Raw genomic sequence first — 23,359 nt, 5'->3', positions numbered from 1 at the left:
CCCAGGAATTCACAGGATGGTCTGACTTTTCACTTACGTTAAACTCTCCTTGAACTCTGTGGGCTGTTGCTATCTCTTTAGACTCCATCCCTGCCAGGTATCCTGGAATCTTTGTGTTTTGCTTCTGTAAACCCTACTAGTGGATTTCACAAGGTCACATAACATTTACCTTTTCTGTCTTCAGTTCATAGGATCTCACGGAATTCATTTGTTCATTCATTTGCTCACTTTTAGCACAAGAGTCAGAGCGTGAGCTCTGGAGCCTCACTGCCTGGTTCAAATCCTGGCGAGCTCTGAGCCCAAGCAAGTGGCTCCTCTGGGCCCTCAGTTGCCACATCTAGAAAGTGGGACTCTCACAGTGCCAATGCCACAAGGCTGCTGTGCAGATTCTGAGATACCATCGGTACACAGCAAAGGCTCAATGCATATTCATATTTAGTCGTTCAACAAACTTTTCTTTAGTACGTGGGTGGGCCAGGCACTGCTAGAGGCTGAGGAGAATGGAACAAGCCCACTGCACGCTGGAGTTCACAGATCAGCAAGGGAGACAGGGAAAGACCCACGTGATTACCAATAATGCCACGGACGTGCTCCAGTGGAGGGAGGCAGTCCCGGAGCGGTTTACTGGGAACAGAGAAGGAGGAGTAGAGGCCTTTGCAATGGGAGAATGGAAAATACATCAGTGAAAAAGTGGCAGTTCACCAGGTACATAGGGAGGGACCCCCGGGCAAGGGGACCAGCATGGGTCAAGGGCAAAGGGTGAGACAGCGAGAGGCAGATTTGGGAAGCTCAAAGGTTCATGGGACTGAAACACCAGGGAGGTGCTATTAGCTCCGTTTTCCAGATGAACCGACTGTTGAGTATCAGTGGGGCACACAAGTACGTGAGACGGAGAAATGGCTGCAGGCTTGGAGTGGCTTCGAGGGCAAGCCACTCACACTCCAGGCACCAGGAAAAATGCAAGCATTTGAAGGCCAGCCTCCTTTCCATCTGCATTTCAGAAAGCTCACTCCATCTACCACCAGCATGGTGACTACTGCAGCAGCCCTGGCAGGATGAGATGAACTAAGAAGGAAGGAGAAGGGACAGACGCAAAAGCCTCTTAGAGAAGAATTCTGCGCACTTTGTAAAAGGCCGGATAATACATAGTTCCTGTTTTGTGGATCATGCAATCTGTCACAGCTACTGCAGTCACCAAAAGCAGCCACAGACAATCTGCAAATGAGCATGGCTGTGCTCCAATAAAACTTTATTACCAGAGGAGTTTGAGGGCCAGATGTGGGTCAGAGGCCAGATTTGGCCAGCTCCTGGTTTAGAAGGTGGACAGACATAAACTGACATCTGGGATTGCAGGGAACGTACGGGAGAAAGATTTCAAGGATCTCAAAGGATTACCAGGTCCAGTGCTCTGCCTCTCTGCCAAGGTGGCCAAGCACAGTTCTACATCAGGTTATTCGCTCCCAAATATAAAGATGGAGATCCTACAAGCTCCTCTCTCTGTATTCAAGAAGTTGCTCCCAGTAGCTGTCACCTCCTGATGCCCCATTGGACACACGTGATCCTGCAGTGGTCTTTGGAGAGACTGGAGAGCACGGATGAAATGCTGACTCATGATAAAGCCTCTTAGAGTGTCTGGCTCCCCATTTCTGGCCCAGACCCATCCCTGGCTCACTGACTGCAGGAAAATGGCACGTGAATCCAGCTGGGGAAATCATAACTACCAAGAAAGCTGGCTGCTGAAAGAAATCCTGCAGATAATCCTAATGCGACATGTCTACCCCATTGTGTCCCTCTGCACTGTTGATGGGAATACCAATTGGTGCAAAACTTTTGAAGGGCGCTTTGGTTACAGCTTTCAAAATGTACAATACCCCCTTACGCAGCATTCCCGCTTCTAGGGAATCTATCACCTGGAAACACTTGCAAGTACGTGCATCCTGGGTTATCTATTTCATGGCATCTGCTGTGTTATGGACTAAATGTATGTGTTCCCCTTAAGTTCATATGTGGAAAGCCAAACCCCAGCATGTTGTTATTTGAAGGTGGGACCTTTGGCAGATGATTAGGTTGAGATGTCAGGAAGGTGAGGCCCTAAGGATGGGATGAACGCCCTTATCAGAGAAGGAAGAGACAGGAGAGGCTTGCTTTCACCATGAGCACACACCAAGAAGAGCCACACGAGCCCACAGGGACAAGATGGCCGTCTACCACCAGGAAGAGAGTCCTCACCAAGAATCAAACATGCCAGCACCTTGATCTTGGACTTCCTAGCCTCCAGAACTGAGGAAGCAAGTGTCTTGTTTAAGCCCGCCGTCTATGGTGTTATGTTATAGGAGCCCCAATTGACTAAGACACATGGTGACAGCAAAACTAAAATTTAAACGTTCATCAGTTCATCAGGTTCAACTACAGTTTGTTCATAGTACAGAATACCACACAACTGTTCAAAGTTTGAGCTAAATTTACAGGAATGGACACAATAGGTCCTGATTCATTGTGGAGTAAAAAAAAAAAAATCACAAAGTTATGTTATTTCAGTTTTTTAAAAAATAACTATATAAAGACCACATACATATATGCAGTGTGGACTCAAGTGAGGTGTCCAGGGAGCAAAGTGGAAGGAGGCGCTCCCCCTCCCAGGCTCATGGAGGTGACGACGTTGCACATGGACAAAACTGAGAGTGAACATCGCCTTGCATTTTTCAAGAAGCCTGGTGGCATGCCATTGAACTGTGGTACCAGCAAACATCAAAAACCACGCCTCCAGAAAATCACGGATCCTAGAGAAAGGGCAGGCAAAGAGCTGCAGAGGTGAAAGAGAAACACAAAACATCTGAGTTTGAGTCCCAGCTCTCCCTCACACCTGTCATTTACACACAAGCCCAGGTGTATTTCTAAATCACTCCTCAGTATTTTCATCTGCAAAATGGGACTTATAACGTCGACCCCCCAAAGGCTTGCCGGAAAGAGTCCATGAAATGATACAAGTGGGATGACCCAGCATGGGTAAGCTCCCCCCGGAAGTTTGTTTCCTCCCCTCTTGAGACTTCCTGAGACTTTTTCAAAAGGTCTCGTAAACCCAATCCCATTGCTTCCTCAACGTGCATGGGCATCTCAGAGCAGCTCTGCTTTTATTTCTCGTGGGTTATCAGCTGGCAGAAACCCTCCACATCGTGGTTTTGCCAGCCCACAAATGTGGCAGACTGGATCAAGTTTTCATAAGAGAACCCAGATGTCAAACCTTGAACAGAAAGCCTTGAATCATGAGCATCTTTGGATTATCGGAGGCTTCAGCCTGATTTCCATCTGGGGAGAATCACCCAATCCCTCACATCATTCATTTTATAAGCATACGTCAAGAGACCCTTACGTGCAAAGAAGGGCTCCAAGCAGACCCATAGACAGAAGAGTGTGTCTGAGGCTGTGTGAGCAGTTTCTCTGGAGCAGAGTTTTCAGCAATGTTTGGGGTCTGTTTTGAAGACGACTTATGTGCAGAGCACTGTTCTAGGTGCTGATGAAAAACACTAGCAACAACCCATGCCTTGGGCCCTCAAGCGCCTGTAGCCTTTTGAAGGAGAGATTTGTGATATGTGAGCAGAGATATAAATACATTTGTTTGCTATCCCTTTCCTGAGAAAGGAAGTAGGTGGGGAAAAGCTGATGTATTGTGGCCAGAATGAGATGGAGAGGGACTGAGGCTTAGGATGGAGGCAGAAGGTTGCTTCGTGGATGATGGTGGAGGCCTCGGTGCATGTTGGGGAGGGGATGGTCCTCAGCCTCTGTGCCATGTGCTATTGTTGGGAGCATCCTGATTGTATTTTGAGGAATCACCTCTCCCTCTTGGAAACTGCTGAACTGCCCAACACTTGCTATGAATGGGCACAGGAGCACCAAGTGTTTGAGGCCCTGGGTCCATTTGGGATACCAGTGGTGTCCAGCAGTGCCTTACAGCCATTACGTCTCACAGATACTTTTTATGTGTGTTGGGATGTGAAAAAAAGTTGAAAACCAATGCAACTGAGCCTTGAGGGACTGTTAATGAAGGTGTCCGGTCCTCCTCTGGTCAGCAGGGAGGTACAGGACCCTGTCGAGGCCAACCAGCAAGTTCCTCCCTGGAACTTGATTCATAAGCAGTGTGTTCGAGACTGAAAATAGCAGAACGTTGTTTCCCATGGCAGCAATTGGGTTTTCAGTCTTTTCTCCTGTAAGTGTCCCTGACTCTTTCCAATTGAGGAATCTGTTGCTTGCAACCACGGAATGCTAACCAGTGCCAGGGTGCGGTCTGGGAAGGTGTGTGTTTGTGTATGTGCACGTCTATCTGGGTATAATTGTGTTTTGTCGAACTTAAGCACCCAAATATCCTCTTGTACCTGTGAAAGCAGAAGCCTGCTCACTCTCACCTTCATCTTGCACCCACAATTTCTAAACTCTCCCCGAAGTCCTCTGGGATCAGAAGACTGGGTGGGAGAAGCAGAGGTCTTGAGATGGTCTGCCCTTTGTGGTTAGAGGGGACTGTTTCCCCCAGGGCTCCAGTCCTCTGCTCTCGGCTCCATGGTGGGAGGTCAGAAAGGGGTTCCCACCCATCCTTGGAGAGGCCACTTGACTCCACAGCAACCAGGAGGGGGCCCAGTCAGTATGCTATACAGAGATGAGCAATATAGCTGGTATTTACTATTGAAAACACATACGGGCAAATATTTGGCTAAGTGTTTATTTGCTAGTGGAACTTTTTAAATGGTTGAATGGAGCCCAAGTGTCAGTGTGGGGAATTTGATTAAAAACAAACTGGGTAAGTGTTTCTCCACAGCTGGGAACTTGGAAAGTTTCTGTTTCTTTGGCTCTGGAAGTTTCAGTGGTGTCTGTCCCTTGACTCCAGACAGTGGGCAGGGAGCCCCAGGCCAGGGCCCCAAGTCCCCTCATCAGAACTGGGTCCCACAGCCCTTCGGACACAGTGCAGAGCCTGGGGTGACAGAGGAGCACTCTGCCCACCTCTGGGCGTGATCTGTTACTGAGGCTTAATCTCTTCATCAAGAAGCGCTTTCGTGAGAATGGCTCTGAGCATCACTCTGGTGATGACTAACTGTTTGCAGATCTATCTTTCTGCCCTTCTCTTTCCCTTTCTTGTTTTTTCTCTCTCCAAGTGACGTTTCCTGCTTATGAAATATGTCTCTTGCTATTAACTCTGAACAGCTGGGGACAGGGAAGGGTGGGACTTTGCTTTGCTAAGGGGTCCCGAGAGCACACATCTTCTCTCCCACAGAGAAAACCCCAGCATCTTCTGAGTTCCTCCTCTGTGCCCCACTGTCTCCTGGGCTCTTTCTCCATTCCCCACCTCCTCACTTCATCTTACCACGTAGGAGACTTGCCATCCCCATTTTACAGATGAGTAAACTGAGGTTCAAATGTGTGCCATGTTTTGCCTGAAGCCACCTAGATGGAAGGTGGCAGAACAAGATGTAAGCCTAAATGTGTTGGACTCCATAAGTTCACCCCTTCTTTTTTTTATTGCATTCACTTGCTTTATCCTCTGACCATCACGCTGGACATCCCAGAACAAGGAACCAAGGCCTGGGAAAGTCAAAGGAGAGGACCAGCAGGGGCATCGTCCTCTTCTCCAAATCCCTGGTTCTTAGGAGGGATGGTCATGTAGAGTTTGGGGAGAGAAGACCCCATCCTACACAGCTGGCTAAAGGCCACAGGAGGCCCCCAGATCCCAGGACACTGGATGGACACCACAGGAGTCAGGTCACTGTTGTCCTCAGACCCTCAGAAATGTGTCCTGTTAACCCCTGGGGACATCCCTCCTTCCCACCTACATTCCCAGCTGTGAAGCCGCAGATGCAGGTGCGAAGCCAGCCACGCACATGACTAGGAACAATCACGTACCCTCTCCGAGCCTCAGTGGCCCCATCTGTGAGGTGGGGATAATCATACCTCCCTACAGCATGACTGAGTATTGAACAGGAGGACATCTACCAAGAACTGAGTCGCATTACTGTCACCCCAGAAAGGATTATACCCCGCCCCACAACACACACACTTCCACTGAATCCCATGGGAACCTCTGATTTCTAAAAGAGGAGAAAGCTCACGTCTCTGGCCTGAAGCAGCTCCCCACCCCCACCCAACTGATTGAATAGTCAAAGCCTGTCCTTTACCCTCTCCAACTCTGCAACTCGCAAGCAAACAAGACCGCTCATGATAGGCGGCCCTGGAGTATGGCCAGATTCCTGAGGGTGAGAAAAAATATCACACTAAATCTCCAGGAGACAGTCCCCGGAGAGAAACTGTTCCCACTGCTGGGACCCTTGCCTTGTGCCATGGGCCTGCCTTGAGCCCCAGGGGTCGGGTTGAGGGACGCCGACTCTGGGGACCTCACCTCCTCCCCCCAGGCCTCGCAGGTGCCGAGGAGGCACCGTCGGGGCACATCTCTCAGAAGAGAAACTGAGGCTCTGAAAAGGTAAGCAGCTGGGTCCAGGTCATGCAACGATTAGGGATAAATTCTCTGTCCTCCATGGCCAGGGTGGATCCAAATTTCCAGGAAGGGGAGTTTGAGAAAGCACACTGGACGTTGCAAATTAAAATTATACTTAGATTTTAAAAAAGAGAGAAATGGGTTCTTAAAAAATTACATGAATTGCTAAAGTTAGACAAATATTCAGTTGGGCACGAGTGAAAAGAAAATGAAGCAATATGCCCTTAGACAGCGAGGGTGAGCAATCCAACCAGAGTTATGTAAAAACCACGCTCTGTTTTTATGAAGAGGAGGCTCCCCCTCCCCTTCTGTTCTCTCTCTATGCCTTCCTCACATATACACCATCACACACAATCGTTCTGCGGTTGTTTCAAATAAGGAATGGAGGGGTGAATAGAAACACAGAACAGAAATAATGGCCCACGTTTGTATTTCTCCCACCACTCTCCTCTTATTTGGGCACCACTGCGTTCGTGTGGAGTGGTGTAGGTTTTATCTCCCAAGTGAAGAAGAAACAGAGAAAGAAGGTCATTTTCCCAGGGTCACACAGCAACTTCGTATCAGAAAGAAGATCCTAGCCCAGGTGATCTCTCACACGCAAAGCCTGGCCATTTATGGAGCTGTAACTCCTCACCCATTCTGCTGCTTACCCTTGAACCTCCCAGTGGGGCCCTGGCCAGACTTTGATCCCAGACCTTCTGAATCTCCTCCATTCTTAGCAGAAGGACGTGTTTAGAAGCGCAATTACACTAGTTTTATATACGTATATGTATTACATGCACACATCCATGTATATATATGTATATATGTGTGTATTATATATTAATATGTAATATATAGCATGTACACATTATGTACATAATATGTGTTATATATTATGTATATATAACATATATTCACATATATTACATATATGTATATATGCAATATACATTATATATTATGTATTGCATACATAATACATATATGATGTGAGGTTGCTTAGCCGTGTCTTATATATGTGTATATTATATTGTATTATATTGCATATGTACACACATATATAATACACAGCTAAGTAATCTTATATACATACACCTACATGTTGTGTGTTTATATACATATGTGTGCATATGTAAAAGACAACTCTTTTGAAAGCCATGAGACGGGAAAGAGGAGGCAAAAGGCACAGGGAATGCATAAGAGGAGAAGGAATAGGTTGTGAAGGAGATAGAGAAGAAAAAGGAGAGAGAAAGTCAGAGGAATCAAAAAAGGAAAAGGAGAAGGATGGGCAAGTGGGAGACTCACCAGGAGAGGACACAGAAAGCCGAGAAAGAGACATCTCTCCCCCGCAAGATGAAGAGTGGTACCACTCTGAGGCCGTGAACTTCCTAGCAATTGTCAGGATGTTCCTTGGGCCCAAGAAGTGTGGGTTCAGCCAGGGAGGGCTCCTTGGAGCCTGCTTATCTCAGAAGCCACACTCTGAGACCCTTGCCTGCTGGGGGGATGTGGGAAGGGCAGGCAGATGTGGGGCAGGTGGAGGGAGGGGTGTGTCAGGTCTAGCCTTGGGGATGCTGGGCAATTTTCTGCTCTGACCTCCTTCCCAAAGCTGGTGAGATACCTGGTGGCCCACAGGCAGGTGTCCATGCATCACCGGGCTCTCCCTGGGGCCTGGCGTGGGGTCAGTCTTCCACTCCCCCTGTGCACCTGGAGACATAGACAGCAACCTCGCTGTGCCTCAGTTTCCTCATCTGTAGGTTGGCACAGTAAGAACACCCACATCCTCATGAGTCATGGGGAGGAAACGAACATGCAGACCCGTCTGGGACCCGAGGAAGCCTCAACAGCTTCCAGCTCTGGTTGTTCTTGCTATTCCCTAGGCTGAACCACCTCCTCTGGCTCCCATGGCCAAGGCTTCCATCACGGAGCAGGGCTCCTGGACTGTCAATCCGAGGGCTGACTACGCACTGACCACATGGGGTTTTTAATCCAGGGAAACCAAACGTGGGGTTTCTGGCATTTGGGGAATGACAAGAGGGGAGGGAGATTGTATTCATTTAGATGACATTTACTGCACACCTACTATGTGCATAGTCCCATCCACGTGCTTGGCAGTGCAATTACAGCCAAGGGACGAAGGAGAAGCACTCAACACTCTTTCCCAAACTCTTCCTGTTTCTTCTTTTTGAAATATTGTTTATGTTTCTGTCTCTCCAGGTGAACTGTCAGCTTCTCCAGGATGGGGGCTCTGCCTTGCTCCTTCTTGCTTCCTACAGTGTTTGGCACAGAGTAGATGCTTAGTAAATATCTGGGAAGTAAGCCAACAACAAAACAATGAGAGACCCAAGGACAGGCCTCCCAGTGGAGATGCGGAGCCCCCACCTCCTGTCAACAGCAGAGGCTGCGAGCAGCGTCTTAGTCAATTCGAAAGAACTGCAAATGTGGAGGCAGTGAGGCTGGCTCTGGGCTCTCTGTGTCACTGTGTGACCTAAAACAAGTGACAAAGAATACCTGAGTTTGTTTCTTCATCTTTCAAGTGAAACTATGTCCTCTACCTCCTTGAGTTGTTGGAGGGATAAAGCAAGAGAATTAGATGGTGGCCCTCAGCCCACAGCGCCCATGCCCTTTCTGCAGACGGCAGGACAGAGCCCAACCCCTCTGTCTTCTCTAGTTTGCCACAAACTCCCCAAGATCAAAGGACCCAAGGAGTAACTAGGTTCATCCTACAAGAAATACACAGGAATGCTTTGGGAGTATATTGTTTTAGGTCAATGGCATTTTCATAAAATAATAGTACCCTGGTAGTTGCTCTGCATACACACTGTCTCAGTTCATCTTATATCAGCTGTAAGGAGCAGGAGTCCATAGCCCCATTTCACAGATGAAGAGATGGAGCTCTAAAACTCCCATCCGAATGTGCATGGCTCACAGGAAAGGAGCCAGGATTTGAACATCCCTCGGTGGATCTGATTCTAAAGTATAAAGTATTTCTCCTCTACCCCATGGCCTTTGTCCAAAACTGTGGAAATAACCCTTCATTCTCATCAGAAGCTCTGGTCAGAAGATGAGGAAATGGAATCAGGGAACTGGGTCAGGGGGAATTGTAAGGAAAGGAGGCTGAGAATCCTTTTCTTTTCCAAAACGAGTAGAAACAGTCCGATTCCATTTTTCACTGTCTATTGCATCCTAAGAACACAAAGACCTCAGCCAAACCCCTAAGTGTTTAAAGAGTAACAGAATTCCAGATTAAATTAATATCCACACTCAAACAGTAGCTGCAACGGGGCAATTGCCAAGTGGTTTCTACCCCCATGAGAAAGGAAAGAAAGCAAATACTGGCCAGGACCTTCGATCTGGAGCACTGACGTCGGATCCCGACGTGGTAGCACCATGTGGGGGAGCCTGAGGACAATCAAATCTTTTCACATTTCCACTCAAGTCTGCCCCTTTCTCACCAGATTCCCGCCTAACAGCTTCCCTCCAGCGACAATGAATTGGTACCAAAGTGATCTGGACTGTTTTGACACTGAGCATCAATTCCACAACCTCGGTTTTCAACCGCAAATCAATTATTCTAGCTAATTACAGGGCCAGAGTGAGTTTTCCCATCAGAAGGGAAACTCTCATTCACTCTGCCTTTCATTCGCCCAGGAAGGAGAGACAAAGAGAGGAAGGCAGGAGGGAGCGATGCTTGAGTTCTTAGGCAGTGCCCACGTTTCCTCCCTGGGACAGAACCCAGAGAGCTGGATGTCACTGAGCCAAGCACGCAGAGTTCCAGGAGGAGACTTCGGGCTTCCTGAGAGCAGCCTGGAGGGTCTGCATCATCTCCATTTAAGAGGCACTGAAAGGCGCCCCCACAAAGGCTTTAGACTGGCAAGGAGAAAGGAGAGGTTGGGTTTTTAAGAGGTGAAATCAAGCCACAAGTAACAGGAAGTGGGTAAAAAGCAACACTAGATCGCCCATTCTCCTGCAATGAGACGGTCTCCCGCAAACGCCATGTGTAGCCCCTTGGAGAGCATGCCTACTGTGCATTGGGGCTCCTCCCCCGTGCCTTCCGTGCACAGTCCGTGCAACAAAGAGCCGCTGCCCATTTATTCTCAAGCTCTAACCGCTTTAAGGACCCCTGGGAAACATGATTGTGGCCTCAAGTGACAAGCTGCCCTCCTGAGAAACCATTTTTTTAAATACACAACAAGAATCTTATAAAGGATGTTTTCTGCTTTACTTTGGCCAAGCAGAAGCTCAGAGACAAATTTACTGACCAATTTTAATAACTGTGCAAGACTCCATACCATGCAGGTGTGTGTGCTAACATTAGCACACGTGAGCTTGTGTTTCTGTGCAACTCTTCTTTTCTTTCTGCCATGATTTCTTTAATCTACCGCATCTCTTTTAGGGAGTTGTCTTATTTCTGAAACGAAAAGAAGCATACGGGACCTAATCAATCAGTCATTAAAGAAAAAAACAAAATGCAGAATTTGGCTTCAGTCTCACAAAAGCCTCTGGGGATAGTGATCATGGTCCTCATAATTAGGATGAGAAAATTCCAGGCACAGAGAGCGCAAATAACTTGCCCAAAGTCACACAGCTGGTGAGGGACATAGCCAGGAAGCTAACCCAAATCATCCTGACTTTAAAGCCTAAAGCTTAAAGTTGAACCTTCAAAGCGTGTGTTCTTTCCACTGCCTGGGGCCAAATGTCCCTTTGTCTCTATAAAGCTTCCTCTGGCCTCATGATCTGGGAGGTCTCAAAGTCTCACGACCTTCCAGAGTCCAAGAGTAGAGCCACCGAACCAGCCACTGCTCCCATCTTCTCCGCTTTCACCCAGGATAGCACAAGAGGACACAGGTGCAGGCTCCACGCCTTCCTCCCCAGGCCACGCCTGGCCAGTCCCAAGACAGCATGTTAAGGGCTTGGCGCCTTCATTCCGGAGCCGCGTGTGTTGGGAGGGAAGCCTCGTGCATGTGGTTCTGATTTGCATGCATCCCCCCCCCCCCGCCCCCGGTCTCCACAGAGCCCTGCCATTCCAAGTCCGACAAACCGTGGGAGCTTTTTTTTTTTAAACCCAATCCTTACCCCTCCCCCCTCTCTCAATTTCTCTCTGTCTGTCTGTCTGTCTCTCTCTCTCTCAGCTTTTCTCTTTGAGTCAGAGAACCAGACCCTGCCAAGTGAAAATGTAACTCAAACCTCAAAGGGCTCAGCGCCGGTGCTAGAAACTCGCACGGCACGATCGCCCAGAGATGCGGCTCTGCGGCCGCGACTCCCGCTGGGCGCGGCTCCCCCGGCGGCCGGGAGCGGGCGCTGCTGGGGGCCCGGTGCTTTCGGCTGATCACGTATCTAGATGCCCTTGCGCCTGGCCGCTCACAGTGGGGGACCCTTTCATTCCATTGGCGCCTACTGTGTGCCCAGTGCCTTCCAGTCGCGTCTCCTTCGGTCCTCTCTCACAGCCACCCGGGGAGGCAGGCGGGGAGGTGGGAACCCTGCTGCCCTAGGACATCGTCGCACGGTTTGTAAGAAGTGAAGTCGGAACTCTAACTCAGGACCATGTGATTCCAAAGCCTTTTTTTTTCCCACCACACCAGGGACGTGGGCTGCAGGGGGAGAGGTGCCTCTGGGCTGGCCAGGAAATGGGTCCATGAACTTGAATCCACCCACCTTCTCCCTGAGCTGCTGTCAACAAACAAACAAGCAAAAGATCTGCCAAGCAGGGCCTGTTGTCTGCAGACTTGCCGGGGAGGAGTTGAGTGATGCGGGCAGGTGGGCACATTCAGAAGTGGCTTTCTCAGGGAGGCGAGTCCTGAGCCGGACTGGGAAGGAGCGAGCAGCAGCAGCTGGAGTCTAGCTGCTACACTGAGCACTGTTTATCCTTGGGTCTCCTTGCCTGAGTCCCACCCTCCCCCCATCAGGACTGACTCTCTCATCGGCTGTATGGTGCAGGGTGAAAATATTGGGCCCCATGTCCAAAAATTATTTTTCATGAGACAGCCACAGGACAGCATGAAGCCAAGGACAGGGCCTGGTGCCACCACTAAGGTCACATGCCCATGATGCCAGCCTCCAATGACCCCTTCCTGTCCCCACTCAGAGGAGTGGGAGCTGACCACACAAAGCTCAGTAGCCCAAATGTGGCCCAGCTCAGAACCATCACCAAGGTCTCCTGATGCCTCATCCAGGCCTGGCTCCAAATAAGCCATCACACTGGCAGCTACACCCCTGAATCTGATCTCAAGCAGACTCAATGTGTACCTATGGATTTAATTCCATAGGAATTAAAAAAGAAGTGATACTCATTCACGACTGAGTGTAAATAACCTGTACCAGTTTCAACTGCGACCCTCCCACAGAGATTTTCATTTTCACAGGATTCAAAGCCTTAAGCTCAAGAAACACACTTTACTTGGTGGCATTTCGGGCATCAAAGAGTAGATGGGGAGGGGGTGCAGGGGACAGGAGGCAGAAGGCATTTCCCTATGGGTCAGACCAATCCCACAGGGGAGATGCACAGAGACCTGGTACTGGATCCTAGGGGCCCTTCTGATCTTTCACAGTGGTTCAAACAAGCACTTAATTTTCACCATGTAGGGCTCACTGGGGCTACTGACCACTGCTCTCTCCACCAAGGCCGAAAGTCTCTCTACAGGAAACTGGGCCCACCACAACTTTGACCTTTTCCCCCAAACTCATGATGGAGTCAACTCTTCCAACAGGACCTGAAGAAGGAAAGGAGGAAGAGACAAGAGAATGGAGGGCAGATGGGAGGGAAGGAGGAGAAAAAGGAAAAAAAGAAAAAACATTTATTCTGCTTTCAATTGATTGTAAGCTGTATGAGAATAGAAACTATATCTGTCTTGTTCCCTCAGCACTTGAGGCAACCAAGCCAGCCAGTACAGTGCCTGATACACTGTAGGTGCTCGATAAATATTATGGTTGGGTGGGTAGATGGGGAGAGGGATGGACAGCGGGTAGGTGGATGCATAAATATATATGTAGGTAGATGGATGTATAGATGGGTGGGTGTACGGATGGATGGATGAACTGATGGAGAGTGGACAGGTGGATGGATGAAAGGGTGGTGAGCAGCTGGACTAGCAGATGGGTTAAGGGATGGGTGGGTAGGTAAATGGTAGCAGGTGGGTAAAATGCTAGGCCCTATGGTAGCTGCTTTTGAATTTACTCCCTTCTATTTTCCAAGTGCTGCCTTGAATCCTCTTTGAACAAAGTAGAGGTTTAAACAAGCAAATCATTTCTCATCAGCTCTGTGAGTTAAATACTGTTCAAGGTCACCTCTCCTCTCCTAGGAAGGGGCCCAGACAGGATCCCAATCTCAGTCTGCCTGAGTTGACCCAAAGCTCTGTCCACAGCACTGCTGTGCTGAAGAGACTGAGCATTTGCCCGGGGGTCACCTGTGGCATTTCCTGCTCACCTTCATCCCTGAACCTCCGGGCTCCATCCCTGGTCCTGCTTCAAGGACACAGGCACATTCAACATCTTTTCTAATGTTTTCTAATTCATTCAGGCTTCTTGGTGCATCACATGTTTCTTTTCTGAAATATCCCAACCGACACCTCCTGTCTCTCAGAGGTGAACTGACCCACTGGGTCAGGCAGGAAGTGAGGTCCATTGGACATGAAACTGAATCACACAGGGCAATGTCCCAGCGAGCTGTCAGCCCAGGTTTCTAGGGCCGATCCTGCGTTTGCTCCCAGTCTTGACACCCACCCTGCCCTTGCTTCACCCACCCGTTACTTCAGCTCCTGAGGGCAGTCCCATTTTGGAGGTCAGGGAACTCCAAGAGAATTTGCTGAAAGTTAGTATTTTATCCCATGCCCCCAATGTGCGTAAACACAAAATCTTATATACACAGACCCCTTTTGAAGAACCCCTGACCTAATTCATGGTGTTGTGGAATTTGCTGTTTTGTGTGTATCATCCCTTCATAATCTGGGTATCGAGTATGTAAATGACCTAGATGATTGATTCTGCTCCCATTTCTCTGGATCACTGTCAAAGAATTAAACAATAAGGTATGGGTCGGGGTTCCCCAAAGTCACATAAACTCTGACTCTATCCTCAGAGAGTATAGTAGGCAGCTGAGAAGCTCCCATAGGTCCCTGCTCCCTAGAACTCATTCTGGACCTAGTAACTTTCTTCAGTGGGTAGAATCTGGATGTCCCTTCCAAGATTCGGTTACAAAATAGCCTGGCTTCCATTTTGTTTGCCCTCTTCTACTCTCTTGCATGATTGTTCTTGTGGAGACCGGCTGCCCTCTTATAAACTGTTCTCTTGAGAACGGCAGCCTCTGGCCATCAGCCAACAAGGAACTGAGGCCCTTGGTCCAATAGCCTGTGAGGAGCTGAGTCCTACCAGCAGCCTCCTGAGTGAGACTGGAAGCAGACCTTTCCCCTGTCGAGCCTCGAGTTGACAGTAGCTCCAGCTGTAGCCCCAGCACCAGAGATCCTGGGCCAGAGGACTCAGCTAAGCCACATTAAATGCCTGCTCCACAGAGACTGTGAGATAATAAATGCGTGTTGCTTTGAGCAGTAAGCCGAGGGATAATTTATTACACCTGCAGAGATAACTAATACAGTCATCCCACATCCTATTGAACAGCTGCTCTGTGACAGTGATTCTAAGGAAAAAGAGATGATGAATAAGATCAACTCTGTGTCCCTCAGATGCTCTCAATCTGTGGCTCAGTTAGTAAAGCAGATCATTACAAGTCATGTAAGTAAATATTATAATAAAGTTACTATCATTGACAGAGCAAACAAACAATAAAAATCCATTGGCCAAGGCAAGTCGCATGGTCAAACTCAAAGTTAATTGGCGGGGGTCTGGGTGGGGGGATATACTCCACCCCATTTCGCCAGAGAAGCTGCAAAGTCACAGGACAAAGGATGTAGACACAGGAGGGGATAAGGAATTAGGGCCAAAAATGCGATCTGCTTCCATGAAAAACCATGGAAGAAATGTAAATGCATATTGCTAAGTGAAAGAGGCCAATCTGAGTAGGGTATACTCTGTATGAAACTAACTGTTCTACATTCTGGAAAAGGCAAAACGATAGAGACATTTTAAAAGATCAGTGGTGGCCAAGGGATGGAAGAGGAAGAGATGAATAGGTGGAACGCACAGGATTCTTAGGGCAGTGAAACTACTCTGTGAGACTCTAATGGTGGATATATGTCACTACACATTTGAACCAAACCTGTGAGATAGACAACACCAAGAGTGACCCCTAATGCCAATTATGGACTCTGGGTGATAGAGATGGGTCAGTGTGGGTTCATCGATTGTTAACAGATGCACTGCTCCAGTGGGTTGTGCTGATACTTGGGGAGGCTGTGCATGCGTGGGGGCAGTGGGTATAGGGGAAACCTCCGTACCTTTGATCCAATTTTGCTGTGAACCTAAAACTGCTCTAAAAAAATAAAGCTTATTTTAAAATACAGTTTACTATAAAGGGCTATAGCAGTTTAGAAAAAGTACATTTAAACTAGCCATTAAAAAAAGGGACTGGAAGGAAATGCTTCAAATGTTGACACTAGATGTTGGCAGATTGCCCACGATGCTTACTTCCCTCTTGATATCTTTTCCACCTCCAAATATTCTACCATGAGCATGTTAACATTTCAAGGAAGAAAAAAATGGTACCAAAAACATGAAACAGGCCCTTGGAGCACGAAGGAAGGGGAAATTGTTTCTGGCTAAGAGAGTTTGAGAAAGTACCTGACGGCAGGTAACATGGAGCTGGCACTGAAGGACAAAAAGTCCTCCAGCAGTGAAAGGGTATCCTAGGAGTGTTTGGATCCAGAAAACAGAAGAAGCCCGCTAAGCCTGGAATGGGACTTGCCTTAAAGCTGTTATGACAGGAAGAGCGTCTCAAGGGGCCGGCTGCGCAGCCAGGCCAGGTGCACTGACAGCTAAGTGACAAGCAGCGGTGCACTCACCTTGTGGAGGGCAGAGCTGGGAGGAAATGGGCATCATCTAAGGAGTCTAAAATGTCAGCAATTGAAGGGACTGTAGAGAACAGATCAGCCCCTTTGTCTTATTTTTTAGGTCATTTTCGACCTGAAAAACTCCAGCAATTTCATATGGTTCAGCTTAATACCAGGAGGGGACCTGAGCCCAGAGGGTGATTCTCCCACTGTCACAGAGACAGTGAGTGGCAAAGCCAGGACATGTCCAGTGCATTTCAAGAGCCAAGAAGGGACAGACTCAGGAAGTTCAAGCTGCTTCTTTGAGCAGCTCAGATAAAGGCAGGCTTGATGTTAGGATTGCACTTAGGAGCGTGTTAGATCCTCCAAGACGCCAACCTGGGAGGTTTCCGTTTTTTGTTTTTGGGGGAGGGTATTAGTTTTTTTAATTGAAGTATAGTCAGTTTACAATGTGTCAATTTCTGGTGTACAGTGTACTGTTTCAGTCATACATATACATATGTATATACATTTTCATATTCTTTTTCATTATTTGTTACTACAAGATATTAATATAGTTCCCTGTGCTATACAGAAGAAACTTTTTATCTATTTTATATATAGTAGTTAACATCTGCAAATCTGAAACTCCCAATTTATCCCTTCCCACCTCCTTTCCCCCGGCAACCAGAAGTTTGTTTACTATGTCTGTGAGTCTGTTTCTGTTTTGTAGATAAGTTCATTAGTGTCTTCCCAGAGGGAACTCTAATTCAAAAAGATACATGCACCCCAATGTTCATAGCAGCACTGTATATAATAGCCAAGACATGGAAACAACCTAAATGACCATCAAAAGTTGACCTGGGAGGTTTTGACCGTGTGTCCACTGTCAGGCTCACAGTAAAGAAAGTACTTAATATAACTTGCGTCATCATTACAGCAGGTGCACCCGATTCATCTTTAAAGCAAGACCTTCTGCAGATGGGCATGCAGTGAGCAGTCTTGGAAGACCCTCAGGGGCAGAGACAGCATCTCGTCCTTCTCTGCAGTGTCTACAGGTCCTGGCACGACCCTAGGCACGTGGTTGTGTTCAGTAATGTTTGCTGGAGCCAATGCCCGATGTCTCTTCACGTCTGCCCTCCCAGGCTGTGGGCCTTCAGCCCTTTGTCTCCCAGTCTCCCAGGGTCAGAAGAAGTCTCCCTGGTCTCGTTCTGTACCTTTTTCTTTTAGTTAAACAGCTTTGGGTGGCAAGGGGTGGGGCAGAGGGGAGCCAGGGGTGAGAGTTGGGTAGCCATCAAAGGGCCCTGAAGCTCAGGGGTGGCTCTACTGAACCACTTTTTCTGTTGCATTTAGAAAATACCGGTTTTTATTAAAAAAAAAAAAAAAAAAGGGGGCAAATCCATCCCTATGCAGGGGGGATTTGGGAGCAAGCATTAGCCTCCTAAGAGGGTTCACAAGGTTATACTTAGTCTCTCTCTCACACACACACAAACACACACACACACACACACACACTCACACACACTCATTTTGTATCAAGCACCAGGTTGAGTAGGTCAGAAAGGAATGGTACCATTGTTCCTTGATTAATGCCTGTTTTTCAGGAGACTGCCCCAGAATGTCACTTCTCTGCACTTCCCCTACCTGAAAATGAGATTAGAACTTGCCCTTGATTTTGCCCCAGGACCAGTGCAGCTCAGAATGCTCACAGCAGGGCCATTCAATGCGCACTAATCATTTCTTCCTATCTCCCCGTGAGATTAGGATACTCTGGGCTCTGGCTCCTGGTACGGCCTGACTGTGTTAGGCCCCGACACTCCCCAGCCACTGTGAAATACCCTGGAAAAAACAGGTCCTGGAAGAAAAGATCTCCTTAAGGAGCTACAGCCTCAAACTCCTCTTTCACCGAAGGCCTGGGAGGAGGTGGGGGCAGGGAGCTGAGGGCCTGAGTCGACCCGGAAGAAGGAGGATCTGAGCATTTCATGAGACCTCTGCCCTAATGGAGGCTCTTGGCCGGGGAAATCCACGGAGGCTCGTGAAAATTCCTCCTTTCTCTTGGTAGGTCCCCCAGCTAAGAGCCCAGCATGCCCCAGTCCCTCGGGTGCCTCAGTTACCAAGTCTCCACGTTTCTCCTGCAGCCAACCTACTCAGTTTCACCTCCTGATCACCCGGGAAGAGGAGACTGCCCACCTCTGTTACCTCCAGCCAAGCTTCAGGCTTGGGACCCACTTGGTCTCTCTCTTCCCAGCTCTTGTTTCCACCAAACAGAGCTCCTCCTGAGTGTGGCCTGCAGCACAAAGGCTCCGAGGAGAGGCTGCTTCTCTGATTCTTTCCAGCTGTCAGAGAGGCCAGCTAAGAATAACCACCCCCGAAATAGCGTGTGGGATGATTTAGGTGTGGCTCGGCCCAGAGGCAGGTGGATGGACTAAATGACCTTTGGGAGTTCCTTCTACTCCTTGGGCACCTCGTTCACTAACAAAAATATACTGACCACCTACTATGTGCCAGGCACTCTTAGATACTGTGGATTCAATGATGAACAAGAGGACTGGCCCCTGTCCTTGTGGAGGTCTGAGCTTTGATGAGAAAACCACAGCCCACCTCTGTCTCCACCGCCTCTCCTGCCCATTGGTGTCAGTAGATTTTGCCTCTGTGCCATGGCACTGTGTTCAGACCTCTGCCCTAGCTTGGAACCCACTGTGTTATAATTACCCATCTCTTCAGTTGCTTTCCTACTGGATCTGAATTCTGGAGACAGAAATCATTTCGATATCAGAACTTAGCATACTGTCTGGTCCACTGTAGAGGCAGAATCAGGATTAGTTGGATGGATGGATGGATGGATGGATGGATGGACAGATTGATGGATCAAGTCCTCTACTTTATGGAGATGTTGACTAGTAACATCCAGTCATTTCCTGCTATGTCCAGCCATGCCCTCAGTCCTTCTCAACACAGTTCCCAGGATCTTGCTGCCAACTACTGGAGATGTTGGGTAAGTTGAAGCTCATTTGCCATCCATGCACTGGAAGATCAAGCTTGGTCAGGAGAAGCGGGGATTAGGTTCTGATAGATCACTGAGATCAAATGATCAGGTATGAAGCTTCGAAAACAAAGGCAATGAACCGGCCTGTCCCCCTCTAGCCCATACCAGCACAACTTAAAAATCCATTAACATTTCCATTCAGATGCTAGTTAATGATTTTTGTTCTCTATATTGATTGACGAATTGTTTACTCATCTCCATAAGAAAACCCCCAAGTTCTCAAGTACCCCAGCAAATCCCATAATTCCCAAAGCCAGCACTAGAGAGGGTCAAATGCTACTCACATCACTGTCTCACCCAGAACCTCCAATGCTCCCCATCATCAATATGATAAAACTGCAGGTCCTTAGCAGAGCATTCCAGACCCTCCATAAAATCTAAAGTGCAGTCACGGTGGACTCCCTGCCAACATGCCACCTCCCACTACCGGAACTTTTCCTCTCTCCTTCCCTAGGAATGCTCAGTTGCCCATCTCCACCTAGTTGAAATCTGCCCATTCTCCTGATAACATGGGGAAAGGCTTCTGATTAATGACTTATTTTTTTTTAACAGTGTGTGTATGCTTTATGGGATAACACGTGATATCAGCTGTAACAGCAGCAGCTATGGAGAAGCTGTTTACTCAGGGGGAAAGGCTGGCAAGAAATGCAGCAAAATGCCAGCAAAATTTACACAGGCACCATGGAACTGCGAGTGCTACTTCTTCTTTCTTCTGTTTTCTCAATGGGTTCTAATGTAGTTTTGTTGTTTCTATAAGGAGATCATGACACTTAGCCAACATCTCCTACAGGGTGAGAATTAAGTGACTCAAACCTTATACCTCTAACACAGCCCAGTTCAAATGCTATCACCTCCAAGATGCCTTCCCTGACTACCCCCTCCCACTGCCCCCATAAGGCGCTGTTTTTTCCCCTCTGTGTTCCCTGGTCTTTCATTCCCATCTCTATTAGAGGAGTTACCAGGGTCTATATTGTATACATGCCTTTCCAGCTTTATGATAGGACATTATTTTTGAATCTATAAATAATAGAATGGCATCACTGGCAAGAATATATAATGTGATATGATACAAATGATTATATTCTCATTACTACTTTCAACATTTTAGGTGACGCTTCTCAGTTGCCTCCCCCCACCTCAAATTATTCCAAATCCCAGGCAATCATTTGCAAGACCAAAATGCAGGGACCTCCACAGTAGGAACTGCCCAGATGGTCTAATACACATTGGCCTTGAAAACAAGTAAGATCAACCACTTAGGTAATTAATTTGCAGGAAATATGAAAACCAATTGTTGGTTGCAAGCGGTACATGTATCTGTGGGATTTAAGCATTCAGCTGGTTGGATGAAGTTATTAGTTGTGACGGTGCTGTTGACAACAGTTAGAGAATGGGCCCTCACTCCCAGCCGAGACGGTGTAGAATCACCCACCAGACTCACACAGATACAGCATAATTGGTGGAGGGTTATTTGTTTGAACTTGCAAAATGGATTTCTTAAATGTTTGAGCTAGTGCTCGAAGTGTTTTCAAAGTGCCTGCATACTCATCTTAAACACACACGTTATTAAGGGATTTTATTTGACATTTAACAATTTTGTATATTAATATTCCCGTCTTTCCCCTAAATGGCCTAATCCATCTAAATCCACAGCATCAAAAGTCATTACACAGAAAGAACAAGATGTTGCCAGAGCCACTGTGGCCCAGCATTGAATTTGCGTGAGCTGAGATGATTCGGGCAGATTTATATCCTGTTATTTCCTGAACTCGAAGCAAAACTCACAGGTTCAAGACTTTGAAAGCATTTGTCTGAGCAATCTCACTTCATCACTTTGAAGGGGATGGAGTTTCTGCCATCTGCTTCAACAGAGATACCTTCATGCATCTCTCTCTCCAGCTGGATACATGAACCCCAAGGTGAATCCTAAGGCCCATGGCCCCTGGGAAGAGGGGGTCTTTACTTAATTCCTTCCCCTGGAAAATTTTCTTTGACTTCTTCCCTGGGTTCCCATGATACAGAATGATACTTGCAGAAGGTGTAGGGGGCACTTCAGACTCTGAAATTATTACTTTGTTATTCTTACTAGCAAAAGACATAAATGGTTGGGCTACAGTCATGGTTTTTAATCATTTTTGAGTCACAAACACCTTTAAGAATCTGATGAAAGGCTATGCACTCTGTCTCTGGAGGAAATCAGGTATGTGCACACACGCATAATTTTGCTTGCAAATACAGGCAGTTCGCATGGTCAATTACTCTTCCACGAGTTTACCAAGCGTCTATGAACCCCAGTTGAAATATCTCTAAATACTAAATAACAAACACTTGCATGGTCCTTTGATTTGCAGAATATTTTCAAACCTTTCTCTCGTTGGACAACTTAGTAAGGTAGGTAGCCATTTCAATCACATAGAAAATGTACTGTTAGCCTGGCTAAGAAACATATTTTGACTTTCTGCTCACAAATCTTAATTTTCACCCCCTTCTGAGGGGAAACCACACTTGAAAAATTCAAATTCTATCTGTTATATATTTATACTAATTTACTAACACTAATTCCCTGTTTTTCCCTATAAATATGGAAAGATCATGGACTGAATTCAGAAAGCCTGGGCTAGTCTACAAACTGCCTCATCCAGATGTTACTAGGTCACGTCTCTGAGCCTCGGCTCCTTTGTCCGAGGACGGGGCATGACAGTGCCTATCTCCCACGGGTCCAGAGGATTTCATGAGTCACGCCAGGAGTCTTGTCTGAGCCACATCCCCCAGCGGGACATGTCAATGTCTCCGAACACATTTCAGCGGATCTATTGTTTCCAGAATACAAACTACAAAGGGGCAAACCTACCAGATCTTCTAGACGGGTGGCGCTAAGTGGGAGATAGTGAGAACGTGTTGTAGGTAGCAGGAGTTTTTTGGTTGTTTTTTTTTTGTTTGTTTGTTTGTTTTTTAAGATTCCTTAATGGCTGAGATAACAGTGATTCAAAGTGACTATCCCCATGTCTGTTCCTGGCCGTCGACCTTTGAATAGGAAGCCACAAGACCAAAGAAACCCAGTTGTTTCATCAGATATCCTGAGTTATTAATAAACAAAAGCATGGATGCTGTCACACGCTAAGCATGAACCCCGCCAGAATGCAGGCCTCTTGCCACCTGGAGGAACCTCCTAGACCACGTAGACGGCACCTGACACCTTTGCTCAGAATAGCTGCCCCGGCCTTGCTCACTGCATCCCCACCTTCCGCTCAGTTGAGCTGTTGGCAGCCGTTGTCGGGGCTAGAATGACAACTTGGCAGAGCGGCTGGCATGAGCTCCTCCTGGCATCGCTGTCCCCAGACTGAGAGGCAGCAGGCAGGGCCACCACTAGACTGCACAGCACTTCTGTGTGACTTAGGATAATACGCTCCCTCTGTGAGGACTGATTAGAAAAGATGGTTCCCCTCCGCTGGCCCAGCCCTGTGGCCACAAGCCTTGGCCATCAGAAGAAAGGCTGGGTTCCAGCCCTGGCTCTTCCCCCCACCTGGTGCTTTTGATCAGCCAATAGATGGAGTGACCCTGGAGCACGTCTCCCCTCGGGTCTGGCTCAGTCCTCCTTCTCACAGAGGATTTGGGCCTGAGAGCACAGGAGGCAGCAGTCACAAACAGGGAGGAGGGCAGACACCGGCCGGATCCGATGTCACTGCCCTCTGCTCTCCAGGACTGCTCTCACTGACTGTCATTCATTTGATTAACAAATATTCAAGGAGCCCATCCTATATGCCAGCTACACGAGACCGGACGCATCATATAGGTTTTCACTGACGTTTTATAAAGTCTCTGCAAGATAGCAATTGTTATTCCCATTTTAGAGGGAAGACATCTGAAGCTCAGAGAGACAAGTGATTTGCTCCAAGTCCTACAGCTAATGAATGGCAGGGCTGGGATGCAAACTCACTTGTG

General features: G+C 47.7%; 1 long non-coding RNA gene across 1 annotated transcript in view; it reads right to left on the bottom strand.

The window, feature by feature from the left end:
- Positions 1–18,696, bottom strand: part of LOC123615648 (uncharacterized) — a 40,833-nt gene extending 22,137 nt beyond the window's left edge. The window contains exons 1-4 of the long non-coding RNA XR_006723310.2: positions 18,562–18,696; positions 13,057–13,164; positions 12,110–12,261; positions 10,747–10,865 (exon numbers count right to left, since the gene is read on the bottom strand). This is a non-coding gene — a long non-coding RNA (uncharacterized LOC123615648). The remainder of the gene's footprint in view (positions 1–10,746; positions 10,866–12,109; positions 12,262–13,056; positions 13,165–18,561) is intronic.
- Between the last annotated feature and the right edge of the window lie 4,663 nt (positions 18,697–23,359).

Source organism: Camelus bactrianus, chromosome 16, assembly GCF_048773025.1.
Source record: "Camelus bactrianus isolate YW-2024 breed Bactrian camel chromosome 16, ASM4877302v1, whole genome shotgun sequence".
NCBI classification, from domain to species: Eukaryota; Metazoa; Chordata; class Mammalia; order Artiodactyla; family Camelidae; genus Camelus; species Camelus bactrianus.
The sequence above is the reverse complement of the archived record's forward strand: the minus strand, read 5'-3'. Positions and strand labels throughout refer to the sequence as shown.